A 23,002-nucleotide genomic window follows, 5' to 3' on the forward strand; every position below is an offset into this window, starting at 1 on the left:
ATTAAGTTGTGTGGAAAGAATAACATGGGAAAGATGAGCCCCTGCGTTCATTTGAAGAAATTATCGGACGGGTGCTCTCCATGCAACGTACTTGCGTCAGAGCTATAAAAAGATAAATACTGCGCAGAAATAAACTCTATAGACAAGTGAAAAATAACAGAGGTTCATGTGGACGAGTAGGAAATCGGCAATCAATTCCTAATACTCTGATTGCTTACATATGATCCTGGTACTCAGGTGCGACTTATATACCGCAATATATGGTATTTCCTCTAAGAAAATAATTTCTCCCATTTTGAAACAGGACATCCTTCAATCTTGAGATCTGTCTGGGACAGGACGTCATCGTTCCACCAACTCTTGCTCGTGCAATCAGTAGGGTTGGGCATCGAGCTTCAATGGGACCCGGGACTAACACTTGAGTTTTCCTGGAATCGTTTCAAATTGTTTTATTTCGATTCCAAGTTTCGATGCCCTGACCGCCGACTGGAAAAAATAGCTGCCGAACAAGGGGCTAATTTAGCTTAGCACGAAAACGCGTTGCTTTGCTTTTGCGCTGCAACGATTAATCGATTAACTCGAGAAATTCGATTAGAAAAAGATTTGAATTAAAATTTGCTGCTTAATTAAAGTGGTGTTGCAATGGTTTGTTTTGAAAGTGTTTGCATTTAGTTTTATTGATTTGGGTGGATGCACTGCCCTCTAGTGGTGACAGTGAATATGGCAGAACTCATTTCACATGGCTGAATCCAGCTGCTCCCTGTTAAGACCAACATAAGCTAAGCTTTTGTTTGAGCTTTCACATTTCATAGCATTTAAGCTAGCGGACTTTTGCTATTTAAGTTAGCCAATTGTTCTTTTTTTGTACTTAGATCCCCGTTTGAGTAATAAGTTCCACTAGGGAAAGCCAAGCGCACATACAAAAACCAAAGAAAAACGGTATAGTCCAGACATACAATGCTGAGATCTTGTGGAGGTATAAACAATATATCAATGTAGAAAGAAATCAAACTTAAAAAGCAGTCAACTTAAGATCAAGGGACCAAACACTCCCCGCCTGATATCTTCGAGAACTAACTTGTTGAAATATCACCTAAAACAAACAACGCAATACAATAAATAACTGCACCATAAGATACTCTAAAACTATAGGCAAAAGAATGTGTAAATATTTTCTCTGTGAGCTTTTGAAAAATATACATTTTTGTGAAAGTGCACTCCTATGGAAAGAAACTTCATACACAACATGATATTCAAGTTCAAACACTGATTTTTATATCCAAGTTAAAAATATCCCTGTGATTCATAGCAAAGTTAATTGAAAGTTCATATAATTAAAAAAAAAATTGAGAAGTTAAGAAATTAATATAAACTATGCATTTTTTTTACCCTGCCTATTAAAAGTATCTGAATCGAGAATAGTTTGGAACCGGAATCGAAATGTGGAATCAGAATCGGAACCGTTCAAATTCAAATGATGCCCAACCTCAGCTATCTGATCCAAAAACCTCATTAACACTAGAACGACCAAGGGTGGATCAGTTGATACAAATCACTTTTGTAACCAGAGAAGGATCATCTGATCCTAATTAGCATATCATTTGTGAGCACTATGGTCCTCATTAGTCATTCCCATTCACACTCGCAAAACCACAGGGTTGGATTGCTCCAGTTAGCATCTTGAATGTTTGTAGGGGAGGGTTACCTTGGCTTTGTTGGACAGTGGACCGCTCAGGCAGGCAACCGGGCGGACAACCTTTTTACATATGCCAAAAGCTGCAGTTTGCCTACAGTACAAGGGCGCCTTCTGTGCCTTCTTTGCGCCCATATGAAAGTGAGCCAATTCCTTTGCAAGAACTACCAAGAAGTCCATACGTCTCTGTTATGCCCACTGAAACTATTGGGTAAACGCGCGTTTTTTCCAAGCCGAGGCAACCCATTGGCAATTGGCACCTTTCCCATTGACAAAAAAGCCGTGTCTTTTTTTTTTTTTTTTTCACCCGTCTAACCCCCCACCCCTCCTCAGCCGTGCGTAAGGTTTCGAGACGTCACCACGCTAAGATGCGCGTCGACACAAGTGCGATCGAATTCATTCAGTTCAAGGAAGTAAACAATGCAGAGCAACATGGAAGCCTCTTTTCCGTTTGTGTTCTCTGTTTTCATGCTTTTTACTGCCCTCAAAATGGTCGAAATTGTTATGACGCATCACGTAAGAGCCTACGTCACCACGTAGATTAGGGTGTTGACTGTTGACCCGGGGTTTTGCTTTCACACTGGATGACGATCAGAGCCGAGGTGATTTTAACGCGAGTCGCATGGCGGGTTCATTGACATGGGTCGAGGCGGGTCACTGCACCTTTCCCACTGCCACCAAATGCCACCAAAAGCCGATTGTTAGTGGGCTGACATGGTTTTTTTGGCCAGTGGGAAAGGGGTATTATATTCAAGATGCTAATTGCAGTTATCCAGAGTGAAACTCCCCGTTCACACCTAGGCAGCGACTCCACAGGAGTGTGCAGGGGGGTGGCCTGCTCGATTGCTTGTTTGATGGGTCTATTGTTTGACAAAGCCCAGTAGTCAGTTTGGAATTCGGCTCATTTGACGCCTTTCTGGTATTTCTTTATAGCCAAAATAAAACCCGGGACTTCTAGTGTAACAACCCCACATGATAAGTTTTGGAACTTCCAAAAGTTGACTTCGAAAAGTGTGAAGACAAAACAGCAGACCGTAGAGAAGAGGCAGGAGATCCTTGGGACTGAGCAAACCTTTGATGAGTAAGACTTTTTTGTTAAGCGAGGGAGCTTAACTTTAAAATATTCCATGTGGCAGTGAATAGGGGGTGACCAGTGGTCCTGATCTGAGCCACACACTGGGGGCACTGGGGTTAATGGTGGATAAAGATAAAAAAGGGAGGTTGCTTAGCCTGATCTCCATCCTCCCCCACACGTTACCCTTCAAGTTTCACCTCCTGCACCAATCCCAAATCAGCTAGACAATAGAGACTGCCAATGGGGAATCATCGGAGTCCTTTTGATTTCTCCCTCTACCTCCTCGACGGGTATGAGTGGCCGGTGTAAAGATCCGCGGTGGTTCGCCCACTGAGAGGGCCGACACTTAGCGGGCTGAGAGAAACCGTTTGAGGATTGGAAATGAAATGACAAGAGCTCTCTGATCTATGACAAGAAATCAATTTTGGACTGGAAATGTGAGCGGAGGGCTTCTCGGTCTGAACTTCGGTTACTTTAAAGCAGCCGAGATATACTTAATTGCTGGAGATTTTGCTATATCGCTCTAAGTACAGCAATTGGAAATTTTTTTTTTTTTTTTGCAATGATTAAAAGGAGTTTTCAGGCCAGTCGGTGTGTATCTGCTGGCCAAAAAAAGTAAGAGTTCATCTTTGAAGATTTAACTGAGGACTTGACAAATTAAGAACTGGTTTTCAAATCTGTTTAAAGCAAAAAGATACCACTGACGAGGAAAGTGAACCTGGCAGGAGCAACGTCAAAAGCACTGATATGAGATGTTACCTAAATCTAAACCTCATTAAATTGGACACGATAATACACAACACACCTTGGCATGCAAAGTCTTTCACTTACCACTTTGGTCTTTAAAGCATACGTCTTCTCAGGTTGCTTCTACAGACGCACAGTAGACATCGTTCAACCTAAAAACACAAGACGTTTGGATTAAACGCAAAAACGCAGTGCATCGAACAAGAATAATCTCTTGCACGCTAGCTTCAAAGCGACACTGCTATCTATAGGTGTCATTTCCCGAGTTTTCCCAACTCACGACTAAGGCCTTCCACCTTTGTCCCTTGCGTCAGCCTTCTGATTTAACTCTAATATCACTTAAAGATCGTAAAACCCTGTTCCGCTACAAATCTCAATCCAGACGTCAACAAAATAAATAAAAAGACACCAAAGCGTGCTCACATTTGTCCGCGTATCATAACTTCTGAGCAGGAGTAGATTGAAAAGCCTTGGGGTGTGAAACAGGCACAACTGGAGGGGCAATTCTATCAAGGTGGACAAGATTTGTTACATTTCAGCGAGGGTAATAATAGGCTCCTCTTGACCTCAACTAGCCACTACAATCACTCTACAGGGCTTATAGAACTGCATCAGAGTAGACAGAAAACCCTGGATGAGAAAGTTTTACGTTAATTTGAACACTAATAGACATCAAATGATACTTACGCTTAAGGGATAGAAGTCGTGTTGACCGTCAGAAGGGTGGAGGACGTCCCACAGTGGCAGCAATCTGTAACATGAAGTGGATCATTAGTATTGGAGTTGTCCTGATGCAACCGCTCTACATGGAATAGAGATGCACGACGCGATCCGTCAGCCTAATACTTGGTAGCACAACCTTTGGACGAAATAACTGCGAACAACCGCTTCCGGTATCCGTCAATGAGTTTCTTACAATGCTCTGCTGAAATTTTAGATCATTCTTCTTTGGCTAACTGCTCCAGGTCTCTGAGATTTGAAGGGTGCCTTCTCCAAACTGCCATTAACAGATCTCTCCACAGGTGTTTCATGGGATTCAGGTCTGGACTCATTGCTGGCCAGTATTTTCACCATTTTCTAGTACTTTTTGAAGTATGTTTTGGGTCATTGTCCTGCTGGAAGACCCACGACCTCTGAGGGAGAGCTTTCTCACACTGGGCCCTACATTATGCTGCAAAATTTGTTGGTAGTCTACAGACCTTATAATGCCATGCGCACGGTCAAGCAGTCCAGTGCCAGATGTAGCAAAGCAACCCCAAAACATCAGGGGACCTCTGCCATGTTTGACTGTGGGGACCGTGTTCTTTTCTTTGAAGGCCTTGTTTTTTTCCCCCTGTAAACTATCTCTTTTCCCATAAAGCTCTACTTTTGTCTCATCTGACCACAGAACATTCTTCCAAAACGTTTTTGGCTTTCTCAGGTAAGTTTTGGCAAACTCCAGCCTGGCTTTTGTATGTCTCTGGGTCAGAAGTGGGGTCTTCCTACAGAGTCCCTTTTCATTCAGACACCGACGGATAGTACGGGTTGACACTGTTGTACCCTCGGACTGCAGGACAGCTTGAACTTGTTTGGATGAAAGTTGAGGTTCTTTATACACCGTCCACACAATCTTTCGTTGAAAGCTCTTGTCAATTTTTCTGTTCCGTCCATATCTAGTGAGGTTAGCCTCAGTGCCGTGGGCTTTACACTTATTGATGACACTGTGCTCGGTATACACAGGAACATTCAGGTCTTTGGAGATGGACTTGTAGCCTTGAGATTGCCCATGCTTCCTCACAATTTTGCTTCTCAAGTCCTCAGAGAGTTCTGTGGTCTTTTCTCCATGCTCAATGTGGTACACACAAGGACACAGGGCATCGTTGAGTCAACTTGAATCCATTTTAAATGGCCATAAAGGTGATTTAGTTATTCCCACAGGTAAGTTACAGGTGCTGTTAGTAATAAAATTAGAGAAGCATCACATGATTCTTCAAAGGGTGTCAATTCTTTTGTCTGGCCCATTTTTCAGAGTTTTGTGTAAAATGATAATGATTTAAGTTGTTTCCCCCATTCTCTTTAGTGTTTTTTCATAGCAAGCACAATAAATGAAGATATTACTACCAAAGCATTTGTAATTGTAATCATTTTCTGGGAGAAATTGAGCATTATCTGAAAGAATTGCAGGGATGCCAATACTTTTGGCCAGCAGTGTAACTCTTTTTGTTAGATGGGGCTTTGCAAAGCAAAGGCCCAGATCGTAAAATTCCTTTTTTTTTTGAATGGCGTTCCTTCGGCGCGCCGCACAGCCCAAACCATTTGACCGACCAGCAAAGTTCGGATATCAAAATGACCGTAATTTTCGCGTGACGCAGGGAATTTTTCAAATGACCCTCAAAGATTTTCTGTTTGCCCGTCAATGTGGGTTTTTGAAAAAAAATAATAAATAAATAATAATAATAAATGTATCTCGTCTGAGAATTTTTGACCAAATGGCATAATTTACACTTTAAAAAATTCCAGGACGGTAAAGGGCATAAAAGTTTTCTACAGAAATTACCAAAAACGTACAGTTCCCCCCAAATTGGCCAAAAACTGTCCCATCCATTTCTAATGGGACGCCATTGACAGCCATGTACGTCCAAATTTCCCATTCATTTTAAATAGCAGGAAAACATGTAATTTTTTCACCATGACAGTCCATTGACATTCAACTGGTGCCCAAGTAAGTCGATGTCATTAACAGCCATGCACGTCCATGCCATCGACGGCCATGTACGTCCAAGTTTCCCATTCATTTTCAACGACAGAATAACCCGTATGGTTGTGATTTTTGACCAAAAACTCACCATAACAGCCTATTGATATTCAACTGACGCCCAAGTAAGCCTATGCAACAGGACATGTCCCCAAAATGTCCCAAATCAACAGGAAGTGACCTTATAGATCTTTATCTACCACATTAAAGCCCATCATAATTTTTCTTGAAATTGCAGTTTCTAGTTTCCCAAAAATGTTCACTTTTTCAGAAGGAGAAATCGTCTTGTTTACTTCAATTCGATTTAATTGTTGTTTTCAGCCCCAATTTCCTCATTTTTAAAGGGAACCTCGGACGTAAAGACTTGTAGGCTTTAATATACCACTATTGTTCTCTTTTGCTAAAATATGTTCATAGAAACACCTAAAATATTGCCATTGATTTAAAAATCTGTAATATTTAGAAATGTTTTGACTTACGGAGGGCGCCATGTTTTATGCGCGCAATGGACGCTCGGTGTGATGATGCGGTTTGTCACTGTCACTGGACGAATGCTACTGGTGTTCTGCAATTCCTTCCTACCCGGCGAGACGTCCAACACAGATGCACATCGGTTAAAAGCAGCGAGTGCTTACTGTTTGTATTTTTAGTGAGTCTTTTATTAACTTTTCATTGCCTCAAAATACTTTTTTGCATGTCTTTTCCTCTGATACTTTTAAGCATTGTGTTTTCTTGTGGTAGCTTTAAAGCAGATTGTTGATCTGTGGACCACATTAGTCATGTAGCGTATTTAAACCACCCTTATTTGAAGTTATTACGTTTAAGTATTTTCTTCAGGCATCTTTAGTGGGTTCTGTCTGTATGCATCTAAACAAAACAAGCTGAAAGTGCACGGTGGTACTTTGGGTGTCAAATTTTCCTCTTGTAGACGTTTCACAGGTTTAGCACATTTTGGCAGAACACTGGTTTTGTCCTACTTTCGTCTTGTCTTTCCTGTTCATTTTGCTTTTGCTGCTCGTTTTGTGAAATATCGACAGTGCTGTAATGCTCAATTGTGTTCCTCTTGGGTTCAAATTCAAAGGGTTGAACAGATGACATGTTCATGTCGCTAAAGTTATACTCTGGAAGTAACCCAGTGAAGTCACCGCCCTGCGACGTCAACAAAAATGGCGACCTACTAGTAAAACTAATTTCGCAAATTGTATTACAACGAAAACATCAAGAAGGGTTTTATTAGGGCTGCAGCTATCGATTATTTTGGTAGTCGATTAATCCATCAACTAGTTAGTTCGAATAATCGAGTAATCGGATTAGGAACATTTAATGTGCTACATAATACATTTTAGAAGATGTAACAACAAAAGTCCAAAGATTGCACTTTGAAAAGAGTATTAAAAGCGAATACAAACTAAAATTCCCAAGTGTTTTTCAAACATTGCAGAATTGCACTTTCATTTTAAACTACGAGTAAATTAAAATACCTGAGTTTAGCCTCAAATGGTACAGAACAATAAATAAGTTCAACAAAAGAATTGGCTAACTTGCATAGCAAAAGTCTGCTAGCTTAAATGCTATAAAATACTAACGTTGCTTTACAATGCTCTTAAGAAATCGTTCAATTACATATTCCCTCAAATACCAATAAACTAAATTCTGAATGCATTGAAAAAAATATTAGCTCAAACAAAAACTTACCTTATGTTGGTCTTAACAGGGAGCAGCTGGATTCAGCCATGTTAAATGAGTTACGTCATATTCACTGTAGCCACTAGAGGGCAGTGTATCTGCCTAAATTAATAAAACAAAATGTAAACACTTTCAAAACAAACCATTACAACTAGAGATGTCGTCGATCACGTCATTTTCAAAGTAATCGGAATCGGCAAAAAAATATTGGCCATGCCTTTTTTAAATATATATATATATATATATATATATATATATATATATATATATATATATATATTTTATAATTAAATCGTTTTCTAATTGTATATAACGTTACAGACATAATATGTTACACTTATCCAGAGTCTTTAGTTTAGGCTTAAGTTAGGGTTCTCAAATTTCTCCCAATAACGGTGGTAATTATTTTTTTTTTAAATGTGTCACGTTAAAATATTTAACGCAATTAATGCAGCCACTCACGCATTGTCGCGCTCTATCTGTAATGGCGCCGTTTTGCCAATATAGAGAGCTAAAAGGCAGCGTAAAATGAGTAGAGTGAATTTTGGCAGCCTTTGGAGCCTTTTTTTAATTGGTTCAAGCCTTACAATCCCTCTCCCTACGATTCGAAATATCAAGGGAAGCAATGTGGGGAAGCCAGGTAGCACCTGATCTTATTCTTAACACCTTGAATTATATTCCATCGCAGAGAAGATATATGAATTGGTCGCACTACGCACAGTCGTGGTTTCACTTGTCATGATTCCACTTCCCATCATGCATTGGGCATGGCCTTCAGTATCATTTACTGAAAGCTCAACAAATACACTAGATGGCAATATTTAGTCACAATATACAAAGTCACAAGTCTTTCTATCCGTGAATCCCTCTCACAGAAAGAATGTTAATAATGTAAATGCCATCTTGAGGATTTATTGTCATAATAAACAAATACAGTACTTATGTACTGTATGTTGAATGTATATAGAGTTTTATTCATTTTTTTCTTAATGCATTGCCAAAATGTATATGATCGGGAAAAATTATCAGGAATGATTGGAATTGAATTGGGAGGAAAAGAAAGCAATCAGATCGGGAAATATCCGGATCGGCAGATACTCAAACTAAAACGATCAGGAACGGATCGGGAGCAAAAAAACATGATCGGAACAACCCTAATTACAACACCACTCTAATTAAACGAATACTTGAAACGGCAAAATTTGATTCTAAGCTTTTTTCTTATCAAATTAAATCGAATAATCGTTACAGTCCTAGTTTTAATATCAAATTATTCTAACTCATGATGACTATTTTTTAAGAAATACAAGTCTTTCTATCCGTAGTTCCCTTTTACTCCCATTTGATCCAAAATGTTGTCATTTCTGTGCATTCCTAATTAGTACGCGTATATTTGACATGTCTTTTCTTAATGCTTTCAAGGTGCATTCTGAAGTGCGGGTGCCGGCATGTGCAGGCTGGATTGGGTCTTGCATAACTATTTTCATTCTGTATGACACGTAGGTGAAAGCAATAAACTGGGGAACAACAAAGCGCACCTGGATTTTGCTGTGAAACAGGAGAACGCGTGTGTGTGCTTTTAGTCAGACACACACATGCAGACGCATTACTCTCTGTTAAGTTAAAAGGTACAACGCCTCAAGGCGCACGATCTTAACACCGGATAAATCACTGCGTTACTCTGACAGACGATTGATTCCTCATACATTTCCTTTCAGTTTACGATACAGCTTGTTCTAAAAACTCAATACAGAGTGCTACTCCACCTAAAAAAGAAATCCATTGGTAAATTCATGAAGGCCTAATACTGCTATAGGCTGATATTTACATAGTTCTTGGACAAGAAGTGGAGATAAACTATTTCAGAACGGGCCAAAAATACCTCCGCCGTGCATAGAAAAGGAGGGTCCGTTGATGAAAGACGACATTATGCTAACAAATAAGATTACAGTACACAATAAGTTTATCTTAAAAGTAAATACGGTGTTGGAAGAGGAAAAGGAGGGGCATCGGTGGGCATTATGGAAAGTCGGCTCCGATATTTCTACGGGGACCAAATGCTCCTTATCAGTGCTCGTGGAGCAATTCAGGGCCGCTCAAGGAAAGATGAGTCGGGAACTGATTCTATTCATGGTCAGACGTGTAATTACCCTCAGCTCACAGTCTAGACGCGGTCCGCTTTCAGTATTTAAGACCCTCCGTGCAACGTGCCCACTTGGGCCGAGCGCCGAGATGGTGCGTTAAATCTGCGGGCAGATAAATTAGTAAAGAATGCAATAAAATGGACACAATGAGAGGAACTTTATCCGCCCAGCTCCTAAATGAGATTTCTTTGAAATGCAGATCAGCGGCTCCAGATTAGCGAATTTTAGCTGCTGTCAACATCATAACAAAATACAAATGCGATTGTTCGCCGGGCGCCTTATCTCCTTGCTTCCATCTGCTGGCTGGTTATTTACTCCCCCCTGATTTAGTATGCAGATCTAAATAAGTCGCATCAAAAGGAGGGCTTACTGCACAATGGCTTCTTAAGCTTCTACATCAAGGTATTTGAGGAACCGGTAGTCACATGAAAAGGCTGCCCATCAAAGGCCCATCTCTAATGAACTCTCCCCGTATCAGAGGGGGCTTGTGGGGGCCGGGCTTTAATGCCTGTGCGGTGGGGAGAGTACAAATCACCAAGCCATGGCGGGAAGGCTGGAGGGAGGGGGGCTAGCGGCGGTCCTCGATTATCAAATGAGATCACCTCAGCGAGCGTAAGCAAAGATGAGAACGCCACTCGTGAAGAGTTCTTGACAATGCGAGACGACCGATTGTACAAAAAGCCACGCTACATGCTAGCAACAAACTAGCTAACCGGATACTAAAAATAGGCCAAAACGCGCAAGGATACAAGTAACGCTACTTATAATGTGTCCAGAAATGCCATGTGCCGATTACCGGTTTCAAGATATACCGTGGTATGAAAATGTCAAGGTTTCAAAGCCGCAAAAAAGTCCCGTCACACCGTCCCTAGGGTATTAGCTATTTTTTTACGTCCCAGCAAGGCTCAACCCTCCCTACCGGTTGTTGCTCAGTGTCAGTGAGTCAGCTGTGCTACACAATGGCTGTAGAAGGTGGAACTCCTTAAGTTTTTTCCCCCATGGAAGAAAACGAAATCGTTGGTATGGGAATACTGCGGCTACAGAAAGGTTACAGACAGCTATGTAAAACAAGATTTGCGGATGGTACAGTGGGGAAAATAAGTATTTAATCAACCACTAATTGTGCAAGTTCTTCCATTTGAAAATATTAGAGAGGCCTGTAATTGTCAACATGGATAAACCTCAACCATGAGAGACAGAATGTGGGAAAAAAAAAACAGAAAATCACATTGTTTGATTTAAAAGAATTTATTTGCAAATCATGGTGGAAAATAAGTATTTGGTCAATACCAAAAGTTCATCTCAATACTTTGTTATGTACCCTTTGATGGCAATAACGGAGGCCAAACGTTTTCTGTAACTCTTCACAAGCTTTTTACTTACTGTTGCTGGTATTTTGGCCCATTCCTCCATGCAGATCTCCTCTAAAGCAGCGATGTTTTGGGGCTGTTGCTGGGCAACATGGACTTCCAACTCCCTCCACAGATTTTCTATGGGGTTGAGATCTGGAGACTGGCTAGGCCACTCCGGGACCTTGAAATGCTTCTTGCGAAGCCACTGCTTTGTTGCCCTGGCTGTGTGTTTGGGATCAATGTCATGATGCAAGACCCAGCCATGTCTCATCTTCAATGCCCTTGCTGAGGGAAGAAGATTTTCACTCAAAATCTCTCGATACATGGCCCCATTCATTCTTTCCTTTACACAGATCAGTCGTCCTGGTCCCTTTGCAGAAAAACAGCCCCAAAGCATGATGTTTCCACCCCCATGCTTCACAGTGGGTATGGTGTTCTTCGGATGCAATTCAATATTCTTTCTCCTCCAAACACGAGAACCTGTGTTTCTACCAAAAAGTTCTATTTTGGTTTCATCTGACCATAACACATTCTCCCAGTCCTCTTCTAAATCATCCAAATGCTTTCTAGCGAACCGCAGACGGGCCTGGACGTGTACTTTCTTCAGCAGGGGGACACGTCTGGCAGTGCAGAATTTGAGTCCCTGGCGGCGCATTGTGTTACTGATAGTAGCCTTTGTTACTGTGGTCCCAGCTCTCTGTAGGTCATTCACTAGGTTTCCCGTGTGGTTCTGAGATTTTTGCTCACCGTTCTTGTTACCATTTTGACGCCACGGGGTGAGATCTTGCATGGAGCCCCAAATCGAGGGAGATTATCAGTTGTCTTGTATGTCTTCCATTTTCTAATAATTGCTCCCACAGTTGATTTCTTTACACCAAGCGTTTTACCTATTGCAGATTCAGTCTTCCCAGCCTGGTGCAGGTCTACAATTTTGTCTCTGGTGTCCTTCGACAGCTCTTTGATCTTGGCCATAGTGGAGTTTGGAGTGTGACTGACTGAAATTGTGGACAGGTGTCTTTTATACCGATAATGAGTTAAAACAGGTGCCATTAATACAGGTAACAAGTGGAGCCTCATTAGACCTCATTAGAAGAAGTTAGACCTCTTTGACAGCCAGAAATTTTGCTTGTTTGTAGGTGACCAAATACTTATTTTCACTCTAATTTGGAAATAAATCAAACAACGTGATTTTCTGTTTTTTTCCCACATTCTGTCTCTCATGGTTGAGGTTTACCCATGTTGACAATTACAGGCCTCTCTATTCTTTTCAAGTAGGAGAACTTGCACAATTGCTAGTTGACTAAATACTTCTTTGCCCCACTGTAGCTGCCGAGGACGCAATACCTCCAATATGATTTTGCATTAATACATTTATACATTAACGTTTCCCACCAGCTATGAGAGTTAACTCCAGCGTGTTTAGTGTGTCTAGCAATGGTAAAACATGTTTTTATTTTACTCTCTGGAAACTGTCTGTGTTGAGAAAGCGAGTGTGTATAGTGTAAACATGATACAAGTCATACACATGAGCTTTTAATGGAAAATATTTTTTTTTGTTCGGATGGCAATAATGTCAGCTGTAGCTGTGGGTTTAGGCTCACCTAACGGACTGAATTTATTTGAATTTTATTTAGAATATATAAATATATACTGTATATATATTTTTAACATACTTATGTTACAATTGGCTAATGTTTTCTTAAGTTATTCGTAAGTAACAAAGATTATTTTGCTACCGAAAGCTATTCTGACTGCTGTTGTAGCTGCTTTTCGGAATGAAACCGCTGATCAAATGATAAAAGGTCTCAGGAAAGCAAAAAATATTTCGATCAAAGTCATGATACATTTATCACGCTGCTTATTTTCTCCAGTTTTTGTGAGGAGCTGTCACAAAACCTCATAATTTACCTAAACTCTCCTGCTGCTTACTAAAGGACAGGAAAAATCAGAGTTTGTAATTTGTATGCAACGGGGTAGGTTTGGTCTCAACATTAGTTCACTACATTTCTTACAGTTTAACGTCAACACTAGTAAATATGTTATACTAACTTTGATGCAGGTTGGACTTTCTGTAGCAAAATTAGTGGTGTGTTCCCCACCTCCACAATATTGAGGTCTTTTTACATTATTTATAGTGGCTGCCGCTGGGGGGGAAAAAAACTTGTACTATCCCTCGTCTTCGAAGGGGGCGGAGGAGGCAGCATGTAATATTTGTCGGCTGTGAATGTGTGTGTGTGCACAAAAACAAAAATGTTTGAAAAAAATTAATTAAAAAAAAAACTAGTTTTCAAATGCATTTTTTTTGTTTCAAATTTTGCATTCAAACACATTTTTTCTTTTTTATTGAGGCAACTTTTTTTTTTGACTGAAAATATATATTTCGATTGAACCAACTTTTTTTTAATTGAAGCCAACTTGTTTTGACATATTAATAAAGAAATCCTGTTTGAAAAAAAATCAATCAAAGAAAACTAGTTATTACGATGACTATATAGTGATAGTTAGGCTCACTCTGATGCAGGTCGGACTTCCTGTAGCATAATTAGTGGTGTGTTCCCCACCTCCACAACATTGAGGTCTTTTTACAGTACTTACAGTGGCTGCCGCTGGCTGGAAAAAACCTTCCCTCCTCTTCGAAGTGTGCGGAGGAGGCAGCTTGTTGTATTTCTGTCAGGCTTTGAATGTGTGTGTTAAAAAAAAAATGTGTTTGAAAAAAATCAAAGAAAACTAGTTTTCAAATGCATTTTTTTTTTAACACACAGTGTTGAGTTTCACATTTAATTTTGCATTCAAACATTTTTTTTTTTTTATTGAGGCAACTTTTTTAAATAGATAATATATATATTCTGATTGAAGCAACTTTTTTTAAATTGAAGCCAACTTGTTTTGACTGAATAATAAAGACACAAATCGTGTTTGAAAAAAAATCAAAGAAAACTAGTTATATTATTATTAATTTATAGTTATAGTTAGGTTTACTCTGATGCAGGTCGGACTTTCTGTAGCATAATTAGTGGTGTGTTCCCCACCTCCACAACATTGAGGTCTTTTTACATTAACTACTTTTTACATTAATTACTGGAGAAAAAAAAACTTCTCTCGTCTTCGAAATGCGTGGAGGGGGCAGCATGTCGTATTTCTGTCGGGCTGTGAATGCGTGTGGAAAAAACAATGTGTTTGAAAAAAATCTAAGAAACTAGTTTTTAATTAGTTTCAAACTAGTTTCAAATTTATGTTTGCATTAAAACACATTTTTTAAATTGAAGCCAGCTTTTTTTGATTGAATAATAAAGACATAAATCGACCTCCATGGGGCAGCTGGGCGGGGGGAGGGGGGGGGGTCCTGTCATTAGCCAATCAAACGTGTCTTTGAGGGAAAAAAATGGACTGGCACATTCAGCGACTGAAAAGGGGTCAATGTAAGTCTGAACATAATGGAAGTACAGTACTGTAATTCACTTAATAATGGTCAGGTCAATTCTATCCTTACAACATATATGTGGGAAGACAATCTTAATGACCTATATAACTGAAGTTGTTATTTCATGCAAATAAAGTTGCTTAAAAGTTGGTGGTGACAATTTTCAAATCTTCAAAGTTGGTCGTGTTATGTCCCTACCGTCCCTATGCAAACCTACGCCCTTGTTTGTATGTACTAGTACTTGATATAGTAGTACAGTAGCATATGCAGTACTAAGTACTGTATATGCTACCTTGCTATAAGTAGCATTACATGCTCATTACAGCTTTTACACAGAATGATAGGACAGAAAAACGGAAGTTAGGGCAGATTTGGGTATGACTGTCCGTTGAAGCTTGTTTTGCAGTAACCCTTAATTTCATGGTGTATTTGCTGTATTCAGCACACAGGCCGGATTACAAGTGACAATCTCCAGATTTAGAAGTGGGGAACTGCACGGTGAGACTGCGCAATCCGTTCCCCGTTTTCTTCATCATGGTCGCCGACACCATCCAGCTTTGTGTGCACGAGGCTCCCACCAACAAGCCCCGGCGTTTACCAGCGAACAATTAGCCCCGGAGCAAAAGCAGGGCCCCGGTGCTGGCACATGTGGTTAAGAGGCGAGCGCTGCGGGAGAGCGCCAGATGATGAAGGGATGAGGATGGGAGGAGCAGCAGGAGGAGGGAGAAGGTCGTGTGCCAGACACGCGTGTGCCACTTTTTTTTTCCCGGGACGACTTCCTTTAACACTCAAAGAGCGAAGATGCTCATCACGTGCGTGTTCATAATTAGCTACATTTTAGGAAACCGGCCAGATTGAACCACGAGGGCAATCTCCTGGCTGAGTCACTCCCGACGCACCCCGCCCACCCTTCCGCAACCCCGCCTCCGGCGTCTCGTGTGCGGCATGCCAACTGGGCTCGGTGCCAGTCGCGTTGGCATCCACGAGGGACGCTTGTCGTGGCGCCTTGTTTAATGAAATGACAAAACAACAGATTTGCATATGCAGAAACAGGTGTTGTAACAGGTTTGACTTGAAAATAGGAAGACTGAAAAAGTTTTTGTGCTGCAACAGCTGCCTGGAGCTTTTTTAGGCTCTGATGGGCACTCAAGACGGCACCATCTGCCCTGCTGCTCACCAGAAGTGACCGTCTAGAAGCGCTGCACACCAACATCAATGGTGTGACACCGACCCAAACTTTTTGGCTAAAAGCTAAATGAACACCTCACAAGCAAATTGTTAGCTTGACAAAGTGAATCAAAAACTGCAGCTATTGTCTTAGCTGTGATCTACTGGTATCCTGGTTGCTTTCAAACCAGAGCCGTGCGTCATCTTAAACTTTATAAACTCCCCGCATGGTCGACGCCAAACCCCAGCCAAGCCGCTGTGGTGGAAACCCAGCCATTGTTTAGAGTAGGATTAGCTCTCGTCGTCCAACGGCACAAGATCCCTTCAGATGGTGAAAGAAGATCAAATCCCTCTACTACGGTGGCTAAAAAAGAACATTTGTGAGAATGTCAAACGTTCCCTTCGTTCAAAATCTTGGCCAAAAGCTAGGGCAAACTTCAAACATCCCCTTTTGTCCTTTCACGAAAGACACTGTACGGCACTCGGGACCAACAAATAGCCTCATCATCGCGCCGGCTGCCCATCCCCCGGCTTTCATTCATTTTATTTGGCCGAATGAGACAGAAGGAACAAACCTGAGACAGTCGTGACCCTGCGCGAGCGTTGTAGTTCGGTCTAGAGCGACGCCGGCAGAAGGCAGCACCATATGCCCTCAGCCCCGAGCTGGATGCTCTTTCTGCGGCCTAATGTGCCTGTCAAAAAGTGTTACTGTCACAAACCAGCCTCCGTACACCCTCTACCACTGCTTTATTTGCTTCTCTCACAACATACTTTCCATTTCCGTCCCGAGTGAAAAGCTACCAGTAAATACCGTTCGTTTACTACTCTTCTAAAATGCCTTTCGACAAACGTCCTATTCTGGTCTAAGCGACTCGCGCAAAACGGTTAGCCTGGAGCGCCGACTACGAGTGACAGGCTAGCCGTCACATTTGGTTAGGCGCTCTGAGATGACCTTGCCTTTTACCACGAGTGACCTCTTATCTTTAATTCGGAACAAACACCCCAAAACCAACTCTTGTTGTCATCGTTCATCACACCGTGACCACGGCACGTATACAAGTGACTGTCAAATGAACAGAGGGGAAGCTAAAAGCATTAAAAAAAGAAAAAGCACAGTGTGAAGTCATTTATAAACGCTAGCGTTTATTTCCCGAGCAAGGCTACAAAAATCTATCCTTTTGAAACATTGAATTTTGTTTAGATAGCATGACAACACCAGGGTTAATTTGTGCCAGATCTTGTTCCGGCAGGATCCGGCACATCTTGATTTTGGCCTCCTTGTGTTCCGGGACTTATTTGGACAGATCCGGCACCTCTCGTGTATAATAAATAAAAATATGTAGACTGGCGGATCGCTCATACGTTCGTGTTGTCATAACATTTATACCATGGATATTATCTGAAATTGAGGCTTGTAAGTCCCACAGCATGGCAAGTGGGCATTTGCGTGTTGTTTTCAACACCATTTTCTGCGTATGTTTCGGGACATGTGCCCGTCTCGTCATCCCTGCGCATTATGATTTACAAATTCAGCACTGGACAACACTATAAATTAGCTTGCAATCACATGCTAACGTTTGTTCTTACCACATCAGACTATAAAAAAACACACTTTTGACACGTTAGTTTTAGTTTCAACAGTGTAACAACACTACAAACCTTTGGTCTTTCCAAATCATACTATAAATCTTTTGAAACGTTAGCGTCAGAAAACCTATAACGCCACATTTTCCTTCCTAATCCTCGTACCGTGACCCTCCCAACTGACAAACCGTGGCTCGAATTTAGCTTAAGTGACCCGGAGCAGAAGTAAAAAAGTCTGAGCTGTCCCAAGACCCTTAGCAACTGGGCACACAAAACATCATTACAGTGATGTGGGTAATTACGGTGCAAAAAGGGTGGCCCCTTAAGCGCGTAATACACTCTTTTATCACCGCAAGTAAATCTTTCCGAGGCTGACAGCTTGCAGCGTATGATCGCGGTAAACAAATACTTTTGTGCGGCACAAAAGTGCCATTAAAGGCCAAAACTGTCAACACAAATTCCATTCTTACTTTAAGGGGTTAGCGGGGGGAAGGGGGGGGGCTCGACGTGATCACTTCTGGTTGCCTTAACATGCATGGAGGTTGTCATGGAAACATTGCCGGGAAGTTAAAAGGGATAAAACCTGAAGATTTTTTCATTTAATTGCCTTTTTAACTCAGCGACAGGGTTGACTTTGCATTATTAGTATTTTTGTCCATTTCATCACGTATGGTCTTCATTTGAATTGTCATTTGAAAAAAAATTAGACAAGAATTCTACCTCAACTTAGTTGCTAAGCATTCATTTCCAAATGTTAATATTAAAAAAAACAACAAAACGCATATACGGCAAAGCTCGCCCAGCTGCAAACGGAGTCTTGATGTTGATAAATGATTGAAACTCATGACAGGTTACACACATTAATCCAGTAGAGGACATTCATTTTCCTATTACCATAATGTAGAGCACGACCGCCCGATGATGAATGCAGCAATCAAAAAAATGGATGCCGAGCGGGGTGAGTGCTTTTAATAAGTGCACCCAACATTTTTTTTTTAATACACACATACAAAAAAAAAATTAGATGACCTTTCTTATCCCACAACACAGCATAATAAACAAGAACTGTTCTAAACCTGCTCCGAGAAATGATTACAGGCCTTTTTCCGACAAAGGGGCCGATTGTGCGGTGTCACAGACATATTTCACGAGGGCCGTTTATTGCAGTCTGCACCTTTGAAGCGCCGGAGCTGCTGAGTGAGGCGGGAACGCCATGGTGCACACCTGCATAACTCGGGAGGGAACACCTGTGCACCCTGCGGCTCCCACGAGGAGGGTCGCTGTTGATAATCTCAAAGTGGCCGGCTCATCAAAGACGTTTATCGATTTGCGAGGTGGGAGTGTCGATACCGTACAGATGCTAAATTATCGACACATCTGTAATATACACACACATTCCGTAAATAATTGTATTAATTTTGGAATTACACCCACAAATTTACGCATCATTTAAGACAGTTTTATATCTAGTCGATAATTTGAAATAAGTGCTAGTAATAAAAAATAAAAATCTCAATTTTCACAGGTGTGTTTAGCACACACTTATCATTAAAGTTTTACATTAGCATGAAATCAGCTAGTAATAAATTTTTCCCTCATCAATGTAATATTGCAAATTTCAAATGATGATTTACAAGAATTATGATAATTTCTCATTGTGGATAATTACAAAACAATTTAATACCTTTTGATTTGTTTTGTCACTATTCGTGCGGTTTAATTATCACACAACAATAAGCATTATTTGTGTTTACCTAACATAGCAAAATACGTCAATTATTTTTTTGTGTGATGGAGACTTTAGATTTCGTCATTCAACGAATAAAATTACAAAAACGTCAACTTTTAAAAACATTTAAATGACATTTTAATCCCCGAACCAACTCCGACATGACGTATTTGTTTGTAAACAATCACTCAAGCCGGACGCGAGTTAGGCCCACTTCCAAACTCAAAAATACATGACGAAAAAGTGTTACAACTTACCAAAAAAATTATTCTCAGGTTTATTTTCCTCTCGGAGAAGTTAAGAAAAAGGCAGGTGGGGAAAAAAGTCCTCTTTTGTAGCCCGGCGCTTCACGTGTCAGTCCGCGCTGACCATGACGAAAATCAACAATAAGTACACAAAAAGAACAAAATATTCCTCCGCTGGTCTCACACACTCTCTCCCGTCAACGCCGCTGTTATTAGGCTTACGAGTGCAAGCTAGTACACTCGAGTCCCGTTTGAATGACGAGCAATGCGGGGTGAAAAAAAAAAACTAAGAGGCTGCTTGTGTGTGCGTGTTTTCTTGGCGTTTCCATTCAAACACACATCAAGATGTATCCACGCCACGCAATTTGGGACTACACACATACATACACTACCCTCCTCCTCCACATCTTCCTCCCTCGGCGCGGAGGTGCATGTTGTTATTTTTGGGTGTACTGCGACACCGTGTGACGTCACGGCTCACCTGCGACAATTTAAAAAGTCATTAAACGCTCACTGGTCAGGTGTTTTATTTTCGTGTGAATTGAAAATGGAAGTTGTATACTGAAGGAAAATAATTAATAATTAATTTAAAAACATTACACAAAATATTTCAAGATTTTTTGTTTTTAAATCGATTTTATATTTTATTTACTTATTTTTCTTGACACAACACGGTGTGTATGAACGAATTCACTTGGTTTGAAAATTGCCCGCTGTAAAATAAGAATGTCCTGTTAATATTCGTCACATATGCAGCTAAATCTTCCATAAAAGGTAGAAAAACGATGAAATTCATTTTTTTTTTTAAACATGTAATACGGCTTGTTAAATAATTAAAAGCAGGCACAAAAAATATATATATACAAGAAAATAACAGTTCTTATGTCCGTTTTATTATACAAATGATTATGATTGCCCCCCCCAAAAAACTGAAATTACATGCAACATTTCTTTAAATAAATGCGTGTTTGAGTGTGATAAATCGGCTTTATCAATAAATATCCATCAATATCAGGTTTTATCCGAAATTCTGTCTTAAAATAATCACTCAGATAAATCAAAATGGAAATGTGTGAATGCATTTAACTGATCTGCACAGATGTGTCCTGAATATTATTCATAAATGATCATAAACATGTTTATAAATATATCAGAATTAACCTATTTTGTTTTTAATAATGCAAACATGCACAAGTATTACCATTTTGCAGACCATATTAATTAAAAAGCGGCTTGCACACCGTTATTAAAACATGGTGATTTGCTGCCACCAGGCGGTCATATATCGAATAGCGGTGAGAAAACGCTTGGAATTTTGTATTGTTTCATTTGTTTCCCGTTATTGTGATCCCGTAGCGCCACCTGTTGTTCAAACTCTACAATTACAAGACTTCTATTTTCAATCAGATAACAGCAAACATCATTTCCAATATGAAAATGACAATTTTCACTTGCATTAGTGAACATTTGTGGCTCTGTTATCCCATACGCGAGGAAAGGAATGACGCCTAAAAATAGCTGAAAGTCAAATAGCCCATTAAAAGTCATTAGAGGGAAATACTTGGCTGAAGAACAAAGTCCTCTTTGTGGACAGAGGCCACCTGTGAGTGATTGTGCGACTCGCATTGAAGTCTACTGACAAGATTTACTGTAACCGTAAGGGGATGATGGTCGCACTGCATATCGCGGATTAGTCGAATTAAACTTCACATGGTTGAACGCATTCAGGGTTTAATCTGCGACACAAAGAACAGAATAATCTCCCCCTTTGGTACTAAAATGAGGTGAAACACCATCACTAGAGAGACTGAAAATGAGTTTGAGCTGTCAGCTAACAATGCATCATGGGAAATGTAGTATCATATGGTTTAGGGGTGTGACAATATCAGTGGTGGATGAAGTACTCCCTTTTTTCTTTTTTTTTTTTTTTTTTTTTAAATTTAAGTAAAAGTAAAGATACAGGTGTGAAAAATGACTTCGATAAAAGTACAAGTATATCAGAAAAAAATGCTCAAGTAAAAGTACATGCTTTAAAATTTACTGTACAAATATTTTTCTCCCGATGCAAAAACTTATATACATATATATATATATATATATATATATATATATATATATATATATATATATATATATATATATATATATATATATATATATACCGTAATTTTCGGATATTTGACATGACATGGCACTATCATGGGCATTACTGAATGCTTATGACAGATGTCATTAAGCAAATTAAGGCACTAACTCCATTTATGTTCAGCTCAGATCTTTTACATCCATTCAAAAGTGTGATCATTTGCCGGATATCACTAAATGACGTCTGTTATAAGCATTCCTTGATGCTCATGACAGTGTCATGTAATAATTATGATTGTCTAATGAAAGTCTATGGCGCCACTGTCAAATAAAGTGTTGCCAAATAACATAACTAGCTATTAATGAAACAACTGGAACAGTAACTGAAGAAATAGTTAGCACAGTACATGAATGTTGATTGTTATTTACATCTGTAGCGATGCAATGCATACTAGGAGGCATGTTGGATGACAACCGTGTTGAAAGCAGGTGGCAGCAGAGGTTGACTGTCTTCCCCAAGGGAGCAGTGATGGCCAAATGAAACTTCATCAAGTAATGGACCAATTGGCTGCAAAGCTTCATGATGGTTCATTTATTCTTATGACAGTCGTATGATGCCGCTGTCAAATAAAGTGTTACCAGTTAATATTTGAGGACATATATGTGAGGACAACTGCGGCTTATAGTTTTATTTTATTTTATTTATTTATTTTGCCATGTGGCATTTTTCTGCCATGTGGCAAAATTGATTCTGCCATGTGGCAATTCAAATGGATTTTGGTTTGTGGAATTTTTTTTTTTTTATGTGGCATTTTTTGGGGTATATGGCAGTTTTGCAGGCCACGCACGGCCATGCACGTCCATGCAATTGATGGCTATGTGCTTCCAAATTTTCCATTCATTTCAAACGGCAGACAAACATGTGGCTGTGATTTTGGCCATCCACTTACCATGACAGCACATTGACATTCGACTGACACCCAACTCAGGCTTTGCCATTGACGGATATGCACGTCGAAATTTTCCATTAATTTGAAATGGCAGAAAAACATGTGTGGCTATGATTTTTGGCCATCCACTTACCATTGCAGCGCATTGACATTCAACTGAAACCCAAGTCATGTTGTGCCATTGATGGCTATGCAGGCATGCAAAAAAAAAAATGCCACATGGCAAAAAAAAAAAAACACTTGGCCAAAAAAATGCCACATGGCAAAAAAAAAAAAAAAAAAGCCACATGGCAAATACCACTTTTGGTTCTCGGGCCTGCTGTAGTCAGGTGCGCCCTATAGTGCGAAAATTAAACTGTATATACTGTAAATTCAGTACGTCTAGAGATC

At 40.1% G+C, this 23,002-nt stretch overlaps 2 protein-coding genes across 6 annotated transcripts in view; one reads left to right on the top strand and one right to left on the bottom strand.

Moving 5' to 3' along the window:
• The window catches only part of foxp2 (forkhead box P2), a 195,189-nt gene extending 175,218 nt beyond the window's left edge, over nucleotides 1-19,971 (bottom strand). For 4 of the 5 annotated variants that reach the window (XM_057854886.1, XM_057854892.1, XM_057854890.1 and 1 more), the window contains exons 1-3: nucleotides 19,590-19,971; nucleotides 4,203-4,266; nucleotides 3,600-3,667 (exon numbers count right to left, since the gene is read on the bottom strand). The gene's annotated coding sequence lies outside the window, so the exon portion shown is untranslated. Of the gene's footprint in view, nucleotides 1-3,599; nucleotides 3,668-4,202; nucleotides 4,267-16,594; nucleotides 16,623-19,589 lie in introns of those variants that run through there. The other variant, XM_057854887.1, reaches the window with a different exon arrangement.
• ppp1r3aa (protein phosphatase 1, regulatory subunit 3Aa) overlaps nucleotides 1-23,002 on the top strand; it is a 41,990-nt gene that overhangs the window by 3,791 nt on the left and 15,197 nt on the right. The window lies entirely within an intron of this gene.

Source organism: Corythoichthys intestinalis, chromosome 13, assembly GCF_030265065.1.
Source record: "Corythoichthys intestinalis isolate RoL2023-P3 chromosome 13, ASM3026506v1, whole genome shotgun sequence".
NCBI lineage: Eukaryota > Metazoa > Chordata > Actinopteri > Syngnathiformes > Syngnathidae > Corythoichthys > Corythoichthys intestinalis.